The sequence below is a fragment of the Arvicanthis niloticus genome, chromosome 5 (assembly GCF_011762505.2).
Source record: "Arvicanthis niloticus isolate mArvNil1 chromosome 5, mArvNil1.pat.X, whole genome shotgun sequence".
Lineage (NCBI taxonomy): Eukaryota > Metazoa > Chordata > Mammalia > Rodentia > Muridae > Arvicanthis > Arvicanthis niloticus.
Genome location: NC_047662.1, coordinates 97,736,788 through 97,749,547, shown reverse-complemented (window position 1 = coordinate 97,749,547; position 12,760 = coordinate 97,736,788). Strand labels below are relative to the sequence as shown.

Genomic DNA, 12,760 nt, shown 5'->3' with positions numbered 1-12,760 from the left:
GGGGGACCTGGCACAGGGATCCTGGTGGCTGAGGTATGTCCTCTGCTGCAGGACATGACAGAGGGACATTCCCTCAGCTCCAGGCAGTAATGGCTCTTCCTAACCACTGTCTACTTTTGGAGAAGGGCAGCCCTGGCTCCTGTACTCCATCTAACAAAAGGGAACAAACAGGCATCCAGTTTGCCCTCCTGAGTCTTGAGAAGGGAGGGAGCCTTCACAGGGAGCTTCACAGGGAGCCTTGTGAAGGGAGACTGGGGGAAAGGGCCTGATTTACTTAGGAAACACAGTGATCCGATTAGGACTCAGTATTTCACCATGAGGGAGGTGGTTGGGAGCCCACCTGCCAGGCTCAAACCTCATCTCACCACACATGGGCCTGGAGATCTCCCTTGGTTTCTTCCTCTCACTTGGAAGATGCTTTAACATCAAGCCTTTGACTCCTTGCCTGTTCCAGACTCCTATAAACTACCTGTTTTAAATAAGGACCATGGGCAGGGGGCATAGCTCAGTTTGGCAGAGTGTTTACCCAGATTGGTCACCAGCACGGCAGGAATCCGGGTATGGTGGTACACGTCTGTTATGTCAGCCACGTAAGAAGTAGAGACAGAAAGGTCAGAGGTTCAAGGTCATCCTCCACTATACAGTGAATTCAAGGCCAGAAATTAAAAATGTAAGGAATGGCAACTGTTCCTGGGTCCTTGCTGACATCAGGCTTGGCTCTAAGGGGTTTGCAGTAAGAGTGTCCTGGGCCCTGAGAAGGGCTGGAGTAGAGCAAAAGTGTTCATACTGCTTTACTTCTCGGGGTGGCGTGTGTGTGTGTGTGTGTGTGTCTGCGTGTGTCTCTGTGTGTGTGTCTGTGTGTGTGTCTCTGTGTGTGTGTCTGTGTGTGTGTCTCTGTGTGTATGTCTGTGTGTGTCTCTGTGTGTGTGTCTGTGTGTGTCTGTGTGTCTATGTGTGTCTCTCTGTGTGTATGTCTGTGTGTGTCTCTGTGTGTGTGTCTGTGTGTCTATGTGTGTCTCTCTGTGTGTATATGCCTGTATGTGTGTCTCTGTGTGTCTGTGTGTCTATGTGTGTCTCTCTGTGTATCTGTGTGTGTCTCTCCATGTGTGTGTGTGTCTGTGTGTGTATGTCTGTGTGTGTCCGTGTGTCTATGTGTGTCTCTCTGTGTATATGCCTGTATGTGTGTCTCTCTGTGTGCGTCTGTGTGTATATGCCTGTATGTGTGTCTCTGTGTGTTTGTGTGTGTCTCTGTGTGTATCTGTGTGTGTCTATGTGTGTTTCTCTGTGTGTCTGTGTGTGTCTCTCCATGTGTGTGTCTGTGTGTGTGTGCGCGTACATGCATGCACATTCATGCGTGTGTGCTGGGGTGTGTGTCACATGTCCCTATAGCTAGATGAAATCAGAGAAAGTCTGTTGTATCCCCGCAGCCCACCATTGCTGACTCAGAACCTCTAAGTCTTGCTGAGTCTAATTCTCTGCCAGACCCACTAGCTCTTCCTCTCAGATGGGCCTGGCACTGCACAAGGGGGCAAGAGTAAGGCACATAGAGTCCCAGAGTTTACCAGGCTCAGTCAGGGCCATCTTGGCTCCTTGCCTCCCTCTCCACACCTTCCCTGCTCAACTCTTGCATCCTGCCAGTGACGAAGAGTCCAGTCCTTTGGGAGGACAATTTTCTGGCTTCTGCTGCCATCAGTCTCTGGAGCCCCAGCAGTCATCTGTGGCTTCCACAGTAACAGCCTCACAGATGTCGGAGGTCCCTGACCATCGACTACTGGGATGGCTTGGATGTAGGCTGGAAGCTTCCTGTGGGCCTGTTTCCTGTTTCCTCTGGCTTCTGGTTGTCTCCCTGTAGTGTGTAAAGCTGTCACCTCACCCAGTCTGGATCCACACACTCTAGGTGGGGGCTGAGGACCCTCAATACAACAGGTCTTCCACAACTTAGAATGATCACACAGCAAGATCCAGGAGGGGAAACTGAGTCAGCATGCTAGTGACCAGGGCAGAACTGGGAACAGGAGTCAGGCCCGAAAGTCTTCTTAGACAGTGAACAAAAGTTTCCTTTCATCCTGTGCCTGGTTACAGCACCAAATATTTCCCTTCTTATCTCTACCACTCTAATAGTGGGAACTTGTTTGTGGAGGAACAAATTCCAAAGATGGCTGGCAAGGAGGAAAGGCCTTATGTGAAAAGGTCAGGGGTCATTCACATTATCAGAATCCTCTCAGGGGCCAGAGTTTCTTTTTTCTTTAAAGGAAGGGCCTCATTATGTGGCCCAGGCTGGCCTTGAACACACACTCCTCCAGATGCAGCCTTCCACATTTTGGGGTTAACTGGTGTGTGCCAACTCACCCAGCTTTGCCCTCAGGCCTTTGAAAGGTGAGGTGCTTTGACTGAGAGTGGTTTGGCTTGGAAACATGGGGTTTCTGGGGGCCAAGAGAGAAGACAAACCCACGGATTTTTCCTGTTGGCAAGGCCAGCAGCCCTAAGTGCCATGGGGTGAGCCTGAACACATTGCTTTAACCAGCATCTTCCCAGGCTGACAGGCCAATGTCAGGTAGGACTCTATACTCACAGTAGGTAGTACATGTGTGTCTGTGTGTGCACATACACCCTTGTACACACGTGTGCAAGTGTGTAACAGAGATCCATCTCAATTATGAGGGTGAAGCCAAGAGGAGACTACAGGTTTAGTTAGCACAGGCTATGAGTTTCTTGTTTGTTTGAAACACATTCTCATACATCCCAGGCTGGCCTCAAACTCACTGTGAAGTAAAGGGTGGGCCGAAGCTCTGCTCCTTGTGTGTACTGGTATCATACCTGAGTACCAGTCTACTTCCAAACTTAAAACAATTATTTATTTTTATGTATATAGGTGTTTTGCCTGTGTGCATGCCTGTGCACCATATGTGTGCCTGGTGCTCTTGGAGGTCAGAAGAGGTGGTCAGATCCCCTGGAACGGGAGTTATACACAGCATCGAGTCTGTAACTCCCTTGTGGATACCGGGAACCGAACCCTGGTCCCCAGCATCAGCAGCCAGTGCTCCTTCATCTCTCCAGCTCCAGCTTCCACACCTTCTCATCATCCCGAAGGGCAGAACCCCTGAGACTGCACTCAAGTATTTTATCTTATTTATTTTATTTATTTTTGGGGGTTTTCAAGACAGGGTTTCTCTGTGTAGACCAGGTTAGCCTTGAACCCAGAGACCTGTCTACCTCTGCCTCCCAAGTGCTAGAGCAAAAGGCCTGTGCCACCACCACCACTACCTGGCAACCAGTATTTTATATTAAATTCCAGAGCCTATCAGCAGGAGATATAAAAAGATATAACAAACATGAGAGACAGTCACAGCTATTCAGAGTGGCTGTCCATCTGTCCTTCAAATGCTGTCCTCCAGTTACAATCCCACATGGTTGGGGGGGGGGTTGGGACAATTAACCTATTTTTTTTGTATGTGCAGAAGAGAGGGAGGGAAGGAGAGGGGGTGGAGGGAGAGTGTCTAGTGCCTGACTGTATAGCCCAGACTAGCCTCAAATTTGTGGTGATCCTCCTGCCTCAGGTTCCTAACTGTCGTGATTACAGGTACGCATCATCACACCCAACTCTCTTAAAACCACTCTCCCTTAGGGGCTGGCAAGATGGCTAAGTGTGTAGAGGTGATTGCCAAGCCTGACATCTGAGTTCCTGAGTTTAAGCCCTGGGACCTTCCTGCTAGAAGAACCAACTCCCACAAGTTGTCCTGTGCTCTCCACACACATGCTGCACCACATATGTATCTATACATACCAAATACATAAATGAAATACAATTAAAAAAATCTTGTCCCTTGGGAAAGAGTTAGCCAAGTTATATAATGGGCAGCTGATATAATGTTAATCTGCTGGGTTAGTTGGATTAATCAACCAGGTTAACTAACTGGGATATCCTGCTAAACAGATCAACGAGTAGGGGTCCCAGTCACCCCTTTTCTATGTCTTCCCTTCTTCCTAGCGATTCCTGGGTCATATAAGGGGAGATCTATCCTGGGCAGTGGTGGCAAACACCTTTAATCCCAGCACTTGGGAGGCAGAGGCAGGCAGATTTCTGAGTTCGAGGCCAGCCTGGTCTACAGAGTGAGTTCCAGGACAGCCAGGGCTACAGAGAGAAACCCTGTCTCGAAAAACCACCCCCCCCCCCCAAAAAAAAAGGGCAGATATGCTAGATATTCACTGTGGAGCAGGTGTCCACACCTGACAATCATGAGTGACCCTAAATCTTTCCTTTCTGGTGTGGGAATACAACCCAGGGCCCTGTGCACGCTACGGTGCTCTTCCACTGAGCCTACACTGAGACCCAGGCTCTGTTCTTGTTGATGCAGGGTTAGATGTTGCCTGCCTACAGGCACCTCATATTGCACATCTCACTCTGGAAGCCCCTGGAATAGATGACAGTGTCACAGAGGGTGTTCATGCTACAGGGACAGGACACAGGGTCCATGCTGCTTCTCGTGCCAGGAGCTCATGTGTGTGGGCAGGGGAGGAACACTCTTCTCCAGGTCTAGAGATTCAAAATGGCAGCCCTTTGCCCTGGCTTTGGGGCTCAGGTCACCACGTTAGATTTCCTGCACTGCAGGTGGGTCCCTGAATCTCTACCTCAGTATCCACCCCGTGAGCCCTCACCTGAGAAACAGGGCCCATCAGAGAGCGCTTGGGCTGCTGTCGGGGGGCCCTAGGATGTTTTGTGACATCTGTGGGCTGAGAACTTAGGGTGCCCTCAGGACCCAGACCATCAGCTTCTGCTGCCAACTGCATCAGTAGACGCTGTTAGAGTCTTCATCAAGTTCTGGCCTGGGAAGCTACAGTCCTGGATCTGATGAGGCAAAAGCCTGAGACCTGTTTCTGATCCCATGGCCCTCTTCAGTTCCTCCCTGCACCTTATGGGCTGTCCAACCCCCAGCACCTGCCTCTCTGAACCTTCCTGGGGGCTGCTGTCAGGGCAGCATCCTGCTCCAAAACTCCCCACTGTCTTTCCACTGGGCACTGAAAGTCAAGCTGTGGCTTATGAGGCTATCTGGAGGGGCAAGGAGAGAAAGGAAGGGAGGGCATCAGAGAGATGAGCCAGCAGCCGGAAAGAGAGCCAGATGGAGGCATCTTCTACAGAGACTTTCAAGTCGGTGACAGAGCTGACCCGAGTCTGGCTTCCTGTGGTCACGCATTTCTTCTGGTCTGTGTCAATGAGCACACTCTCCTTGGTTGCTAGGGTGCAGCTCATAGCAGAGCGTGTACTTAGCATGTAAGAGGCCCTGAGTTCATTCTCAACACCAAAAGTAAATAATAACAACAATAAAAAAAAAAACAAAAAAAAACCAAACAAGCAAAAAAACCTCTCCCTGCCAGAACAGCCCAACCCTCCTTCCTGCCCTGTATAAATCAGAATATGAACCCAGCATCCATCCAGGCTGAGCAAGTCTCTTGCTCTCCAAGCCTGACACAGCACAGGACACACAGTCTCCCTCCTCCAAGAAGCCTCCCACGTGTCGGTTTCGTGTATCCCACAGTGGCCATGACTCTCTCCCAACCTCCTGACTCCCACAGTATAGACTCAGCCAGCAGCAGTTTTCAGTCCCAAAGGAAAATTTAGGAAAGGGACTCAGCACAGAGCACCCTGCAAGCTGTTTGATCTCAACAAGCCCTGCGGCCTCCCCGAGCCTCTTCACCTCTGTGAAGTGTGTTTCATCCTCGAATCTCTTGGCCTCGACCTCCCATCTCTTGGGCACAGGCTAAGCTTGGCCTAGACCAGAAGTTCTCAACCCGTGGGTCGGGACCCCTTCAACAAACCTCTATTTCCAAAAATGCTTACATTATGATTCATAACAGTAATAAAGTTACAGTTATGAAGTAGCAACAAAATAATTTTATGATTAATGGGTCACATGAGGAACCGTATTAAGGGGTCACAGGATTAGGAAGGTTGAGAACCACTGGTCCAGATGAATAGAACACTCTACAGGCTTCTAACAGAATTCCAGGAGCCAACCCATCATGGGCAGACCCCCATCTTCCTGTTCCATGTCTGAAACACCTCTTAAGACATCTGGAACTTTCCACTCCTGGTGTTAAGCCTACCTCTCCTCTGTGCTGTTTTGTGAGATAGGGGCCCTGGTCATTTAACAGGGGTCTCCTACATAATAGGGTTACTGAGCCTGAGGCCCACACAGGCTCCCTCCGGCCCCACCTTGCTCAGGGAGCTGGGCTACAGATCAACTGTCTTTTCCTGTTGCCTCAGGACTTTCCAGGCTGTTTCTCCTGTCCAGTATGCTCACTGCCCACTCTCATCCCAGCGCCCTTGGTTCTTTAGGGGAGCCCTTCAGTCTTCCAGCCAAGGGCTGGCCATCTCTGCCCCCATCAGCTCTTTCTCTCCTTCCCTCTCCAGACCCCTACCTCAGATATTTTTTTTTTTTTTCGAGACAGGGTTTCTCTGTGTAGCCCTGGCTGTCCTGGAACTCACTCTGTAGACCAGGCTGGCCTTGAACTCAGAAATCCACCTGCCTCTGCCTCCCCTACCTCAGATTTTGTGGGACTGTACAATGACTCTTTCTGACATCTTTAGACCATGAATCTACAAGGACAAGGCCTGGATCTGTTTGATCCACTCAGTGTCTCTGAACCTTGTGCTACATACCCAGAAAGCTATGAATACGGGAACAAAAAGGTCCTACTCAAAATTTATATGAAAAAGTACTATTTAAAAGAAAGTAAAAGGAAAAAAAGAAAAAAAGAGCATTGAAAAAGAAAAACAGCAGCCGGGTGGTCGTGGCACACGCCTTTTATCCCAGCACTTGGGAGGCAGAGGCAGGTGGATCTCTATGAGTTCAGGACTGTCAGGGCTACACAGAGAAACCCTGTACTAGAAAACAACAACACCCCAAAACAAACAAACAACAAAACAAACAAACAAAAAAAAAACAAAAAGAAAGAAAGAACGAAAAAGAAAAAAAAGTTAAGCACAGTAGTACACGCCTTTAATCCCAGCACTTAGGAGGCAGAGGCAAAGGCATAATGAGTTCAAGGCCAGCTTGGTCCACCTAGCATGTTCCAAGCTAGCTGAGGCCACAGAAACCAGTTCTTGTCTCAAAAAACCAGAAAAGAAAAACAGTAACAATTTAGGGAGTAAACAGCTGATCTGGTCTGGGCCGAGACTCCAGCGCTGTGTGTAGAAAGTAGAGCTCTCCACCTTTCTCCTGATTGGCCAATGGCCAAGCCACTACGTCATGGTTACATCACAGTAGGGCCGAAGCTAATGAGTGGCCAGCAAGCTCTCGAAACATCTCTGACCGGTCTCCCTGGCCACTGGGCAGTCCGAGCTGCTCCCTGGTGCCGGCACATTCCTCTTTGCCTAGCTTGGAAGCCTGCTTTGGATGGAGGAACCTTTGGAAGAGGTGGAACCTTAGTGTGAGCAGGTGTGAATCCAGATGTGCCCCTATCTAGCATGAGCTGGCTACAAGGCTGAGAGACGAGAGGACACACATTAAGAGTCTAGATGAGGGGCTGAAGAGACGGTTCAGTGGTTAGGAGCACTGGCTGCTCTTCCAGAGGACCCAGATTCAATCCCCAGCACCCACATGGTGGCTCACAACCCACAACTCTGTAACTACAACATCCTCTTCTGGCCTCTGTATGAAAGGCACCAGGTATGAGAGTTATACACAGACATCCATTGAGGCAGAAAAGCCATCACACAAAATCAGAAAACCAAACCAAACTACTCTAGATGGGGGGAGGGGGGGCAGGCATGGTGACACACACCACCACTGCAGAACCTGAAGCAAAAGGATTTTTCCAGGTGTTCCAGGCTTGCATGGGCTATTTAATGAGTGTTTGAGGCTAGCATGGGCTATTTAATGAGTGTTCGAGGCTAGCATGGGCTATTTAATGAGTGTTCGAGGCTAGCACTGACTATTTAATGAGTGTTCGAGGCTAGCATGGGCTATTTAATGAGTGTTCGAGGCTAGCATGGGCTATTTAATGAGTGTTCGAGGCTAGCACTGACTATTTAATGAGTAGCGTATCTGCCAGGGCTGTAGAGTGAAACCCAGTCTCAAAAGCCAAACCAAATCAATACAGAAGCTAGCTTCTTTATTTACTGTGCAAAGTGCCTGAAGGCTGGAGTGTGTTGAGAGCAAAGACCGAGACCCTATACTGTTCAGGGAATGGAGCCTCCCTGCTGACATCATCCTGGGGCCTGATGTCATCCTGGGTTCTTGATGCATCAAAGACCCCAAGGCTCCCCTGCCTGCCCAGGTGGAGCAGGACCCTCACCTCTGGCTCCAGCCAGTCTCGTTTCAGTGCCAATTGTGTCTACAGCCCCAGAGCTGTGGGACTTTTTCTCTGGTATCTCCATGAAGCTGTCCCTGGGAACGGCACCCAGGCCCCTCCATGTGTCCCATTCTTTCTTGACCTGATCCATCACCTTCTGGCCTGCTGACGCCAACTGGGTCTTACTGCTCACTGTAACTGTGGTGCAGACATACTCAGCACAAGTGTAGCAGGGAAATGTGTACAGGCCTAGAAAATGCAAAACAGAGAAAACACAACCTGGCCACTGAAGACCCCCAGACAGATGTCTGAATAGTCTCCTACCCTCCTTCCCTTCTACCCAAGGTTCTGATGATGGGACCTAGAGCCTCTTACATGCTAGGTATGTTCTTTACCACGGATACACATTCAGCCCGGTTTTTAACCTTAGGAGACAGGATTTAATGTCTAGGCAGACCTTGAACTTGCAATCCCCCTGTCTCAGCATCCCCAATGCCTAGGATTATAGTTTGTACCACCAAGCCTGACTTGAACATTTTTCTATATTTGTATGTGCATTGGTTTTTCATATCTGACTCAGACACGCTCCTTTTGCCTCCAGATTGTTCTTTTTCCCAGTGGCATGCCACCTTGGGCCTCTCTCTGATAGACCAGTCCTCATTGTGATGACATGACACCCCACCTCTGAACTTGGCAGCTCCCACAGCTCCTCAGGCAGATTCTGGAGGTTTTCATGGGGTGGGGGAGGTGGGGGAGGGTGGAAAAGTGGTGGGGGAGGGGAAGCACCACTTTGGGCCTAATGGGTCCCATTAGCACAGATGGTTCTCTTCCCCAGAGGGGATGTGATTCATGGTTGAGTGGTGGCTGCCATCAGGGTCCCCTCCAAGTGAAGGGTAAGCAGACATTCCCTGGAATTGTTCAATCAGGTGGTGTAAGGGCAGTGGCGGTCATTTGTCTAGCTGGTTGTCCCTGACTGGTTTGATCACAGACCTTTTACAACAGACTGGAAGCACTTCCTGCCCAGATGCCCCAGAACTCAGAACCAATTACAATGGAGGAGCTTAAGAGTATCCTTAAGAGTCTAAGGCTCTCAACAAGCCCGCACACTTGGCAGAGCAGGCACCTAGCAGCAATCGCCCATTTTCTGAAATCGTCTCCTGCATCCCAAGCTGGCTTCAAACTTGCTATACAGCCTTGAACCTTAAGATCCTCCTGCCTCTATCTCCCAAGTGCTGGGATTAGTGACATAGCTACCACACCCAGTTTATGGGGTGTTGGAAATTGAACTCAGAGTTTCTACAAGCTAGATAAGCACTCTGCCAATTAAGTCACATTCCAGCCCAGTCACCCCCATTCTGTAAGGGAAGAAACAAAGTCTGGAGAGGTGGGTGAGGTACTGACCTTCATAGGTGGCTGACACCACACCCCACAAGCGGCTCAGGAGGCTCTGCCTCTTCCTAGGGTGTCTCCCTAGGCTCCCACCGCACCTAGGCTGGATTGGAGGTCCTAGCTAGAGGATCCCTGGTCCCCTGCTTTCTGATTATAGCCACTGCTCCCCCTGGAGTGATGAGCTATTGAGGGTTTTGTTGATTCTGGCTTATCCATCCCTCCCTCAAACTCAGAAGCACCGCAGTGGATGGCTGCTGGTGATGGTGGTAACTGATCAGTAAGAACGGAGGAAAAACGTTCTCCTTTTATGGATGTGGACACAGGCAAAAAGAAGGGACAGGGTTTGTTTAAAGGGCACCACAGTGGCAGAGCCAGATCCTTTTCTTAGAGTAAGTGTTCCTTCTATTCCACTGATCCTTTATCTAAAACTCTGAACTCTGGTTCTCAACCTGAAGTGCACAGGCTGGGACCTGCGTGGTCCAGCTCACTGTAAAGGCTCACAGCCTGGCCACCATCCTGGAGGAGCCTGCAGGAGTGGCCCATCTGTTGAGCACCTGACACACATGCCCCTGAAGCCAGTGGCTGGTGCCATTATGATATTACTCTGCAGATGAGCAGGGAAAGATCCTGGCCCGAGACCAGCTATTTGCTGGTTGTCAGAGTGTGCTGACCCAGTATGGAGAGAAACGCACCACACCGTCAGGTTGCAGGAGAAAAGTCCGCAGAGGGAGGGGTAGCATGGCTTGGCAAAGCATATATCTTTCCTGTCACCTGTCACTTCCCAGCGACGCTGAGGGATGAGACTCTGGCCTGGGCCTCCTTTAAGTCCCCAGTACTTCCAGGGATCAAGCCACTTGCCAGACACCTACAAGCTATGGATCCAAGGCCAAGCTAGAAGCAGCTGTCATGAGACTCTCATACAGGTTCTCCTAGCCCTGATTTTTTTTTTTTTTTTGAATGAGATGCCAGCCATTCCTGAAACCCTGGACAAGGTCCCACTAGCTCCACAGCTAGGAGTGGGGTGGGCAGGTGGGTGGGAGACGTGACTCAGTGAAACCCACCTACTCTGGCATTCCGGGGTTTGCCTGCGGACAGAGAAGAGCGACATGTCTGGACTCTGCAGGCAGATGGCAAGGTTTGAAAGTGAGGCCCTAGCTAACACGGGGCCTGAGCTTCTCCGCAGAACGAGGATGGCGGTGTCCCCTCCCACCCGCAAGTGTTCACACTGATTTCTGGGGACAAGAAGACATGAAACATTAATTTTCTATTTTTTGTCCTTTTCTAAAGTTTTATCCACTGTCATCAAGTACTCATAGCGGAAAAACCAAGCATGTGTTCTTTGTAAGTTAACTTTATTGAGATGTAATCTACCTACAACATAATGGATCCAGTTAAAAATGAGATTATAGACATGGTGGCTCACAACTGTAATTCCAGGGAAGGCTGAGGCAGGAGGACTGCTGTGAGTCCAGAGCTAGCCTGGGCTGCAGTACTAAGTTTAGGGCTGGCCTGGAGTAGAGAGTAAGACATTGTCTCCAAAAAATCAAAACTGAAACAAAGAAAACATGGAAAGACAACCAGGTCCTGGTGTCTACCCTCTGACCTGCCCAAACCCGCACCTATGGCTTCAGAGGCTGAGTGAGTTAAGGAGTCCCACCCCTTCACCTGCCTAGGGCACAGGCAGGACCAACAGGAGAGCAGAGTCAGGAAGCTGGGCCAGCCTGTCCCCCTGTCCTGCCTGTGTAACAATCAGGCCCCTCCACTGTTCAGCAAACATGGAGTTGAGCCTAGAGCTCACAGGCCCAGCCCTGTCACCCAGCTCTGGACTCTTGTGACAGCCACCTGAGTCCTGTAACTGGTGGGCCATGAATCACACAATGTTCTTCTCACTGTTCCTGGAGCCTAGAGTCCAAGATAAGGCTGCAGACTAGGAGTGTGCAGGAGGGCCGACTTCCGGGTTCAGGGAAAGGGTGCCTGATGGTCTGTGTGTCCCCAGGGTAGGAGGGATGTGTCTCTTGGGACTTCTTTTGCAGGGACATGAACCCTCAGAAGTGTTCTGCTTTCCTGATCCAACCAGCCATCACTGGCACGGCGGTTTCAACTGGCTGGCGGTTTCAACAAATGAACTTGGCAGTGACAGGAACAGCTAAACCACAACCATCCCTGGGAATCAGGAGCGAGCCGAGGTGGCTGTGCCTTGGCTCTATTCAAGAGCCCATGTGGCTCTCAGGGCTTTGGACCAGAAGCCTTAGCTTCCTGGAGACAGTGTAGCAAGTTTCTAAGCCTCTCTGCACCTCATGCTTTTCTAACCGAAAAAGAGAATTAAAAATAGTACCTCCCTCAGTAACTTGTAGGATTGCACCCTGCACATGGGTGGGGATGGTGAGGTAATCAGAACCATGGCCTCTGCCCTTCTTTCTCCCTCTTTCCTGCTCTTCTTCGTGGCAATCTACCTCAGGGGCTTCTCACTGGCTCTTCCCCCAACTCACAGTTCAACCCTATTTGACCAAGTCACCCTCTCAGAGTCCCTAAGCCACCTGCCTAGAATGACTATTCCCGTTTTCTGTGGTCACATTGCCCCACTCCTTCCCGTTGGCTTTTTCTTTCCTTTGTCACCTCCTGCCTTCCCCATCCGGACAGACTGCAAACACCTTCTGGTCTATTCTTTGGTGAAGGTGTTTGGTAAACACTGGGGAAGGCCTGGGATTGAGGCCTGGAGTAGTAAGTGCTGTTGAACAGACAGTAGCCCAGTGGCTGCCATCACTGTTATTGATCAGGCTGCCCCTCAAGACCTCAAGACCTCCTTACTTCAAATCTAATCCCACCTACCACACCTCATGGCTCACTTACAGTAAGGAACCGTAATTATAATCTTTAATTATATCTTTTTCTACTCAGCTTGAATCACATGAAACCATTATTATTATTATTATTTGCTAAAAATTGTTTGCTATAAGCCCTTCTGCAGTTGTTTAAGCTAATGTGTAAGCGCTTTGTAGAATCCCATTCGTGCTTGTGTGTGTGTGTGTGTGTGTGTGTGTGTGTGTCTGTCTGACTGTCTGTGTGATTGGGGGGGGGG

The 12,760-nt window shown here is 49.9% G+C and overlaps 1 protein-coding gene and 1 long non-coding RNA gene across 4 annotated transcripts in view; one reads left to right on the top strand and one right to left on the bottom strand.

The window, feature by feature from the left end:
- Positions 1-12,760, bottom strand: part of Coro2a (coronin 2A) — a 58,500-nt gene that overhangs the window by 42,538 nt on the left and 3,202 nt on the right. The window contains exon 1 of one of the 2 annotated variants that reach the window (XM_076935009.1): positions 8,296-8,924. The exons of the other annotated variant lie outside the window; for it this stretch is intronic. The gene's annotated coding sequence lies outside the window, so the exon portion shown is untranslated. Of the gene's footprint in view, positions 1-8,295; positions 8,925-12,760 lie in introns of those variants that run through there. 2 annotated transcript variants of the gene reach the window in all.
- LOC143442457 (uncharacterized) lies at positions 7,311-11,858 on the top strand. Of its 2 annotated transcripts, none has more exons than XR_013110693.1 (4): positions 7,311-7,436; positions 8,894-9,019; positions 10,969-11,022; positions 11,715-11,858. It is a non-coding gene; the product is annotated as an uncharacterized LOC143442457 (long non-coding RNA). The 2 variants fall into 2 exon arrangements; XR_013110692.1 differs by having other exon boundaries at positions 7,350-7,667.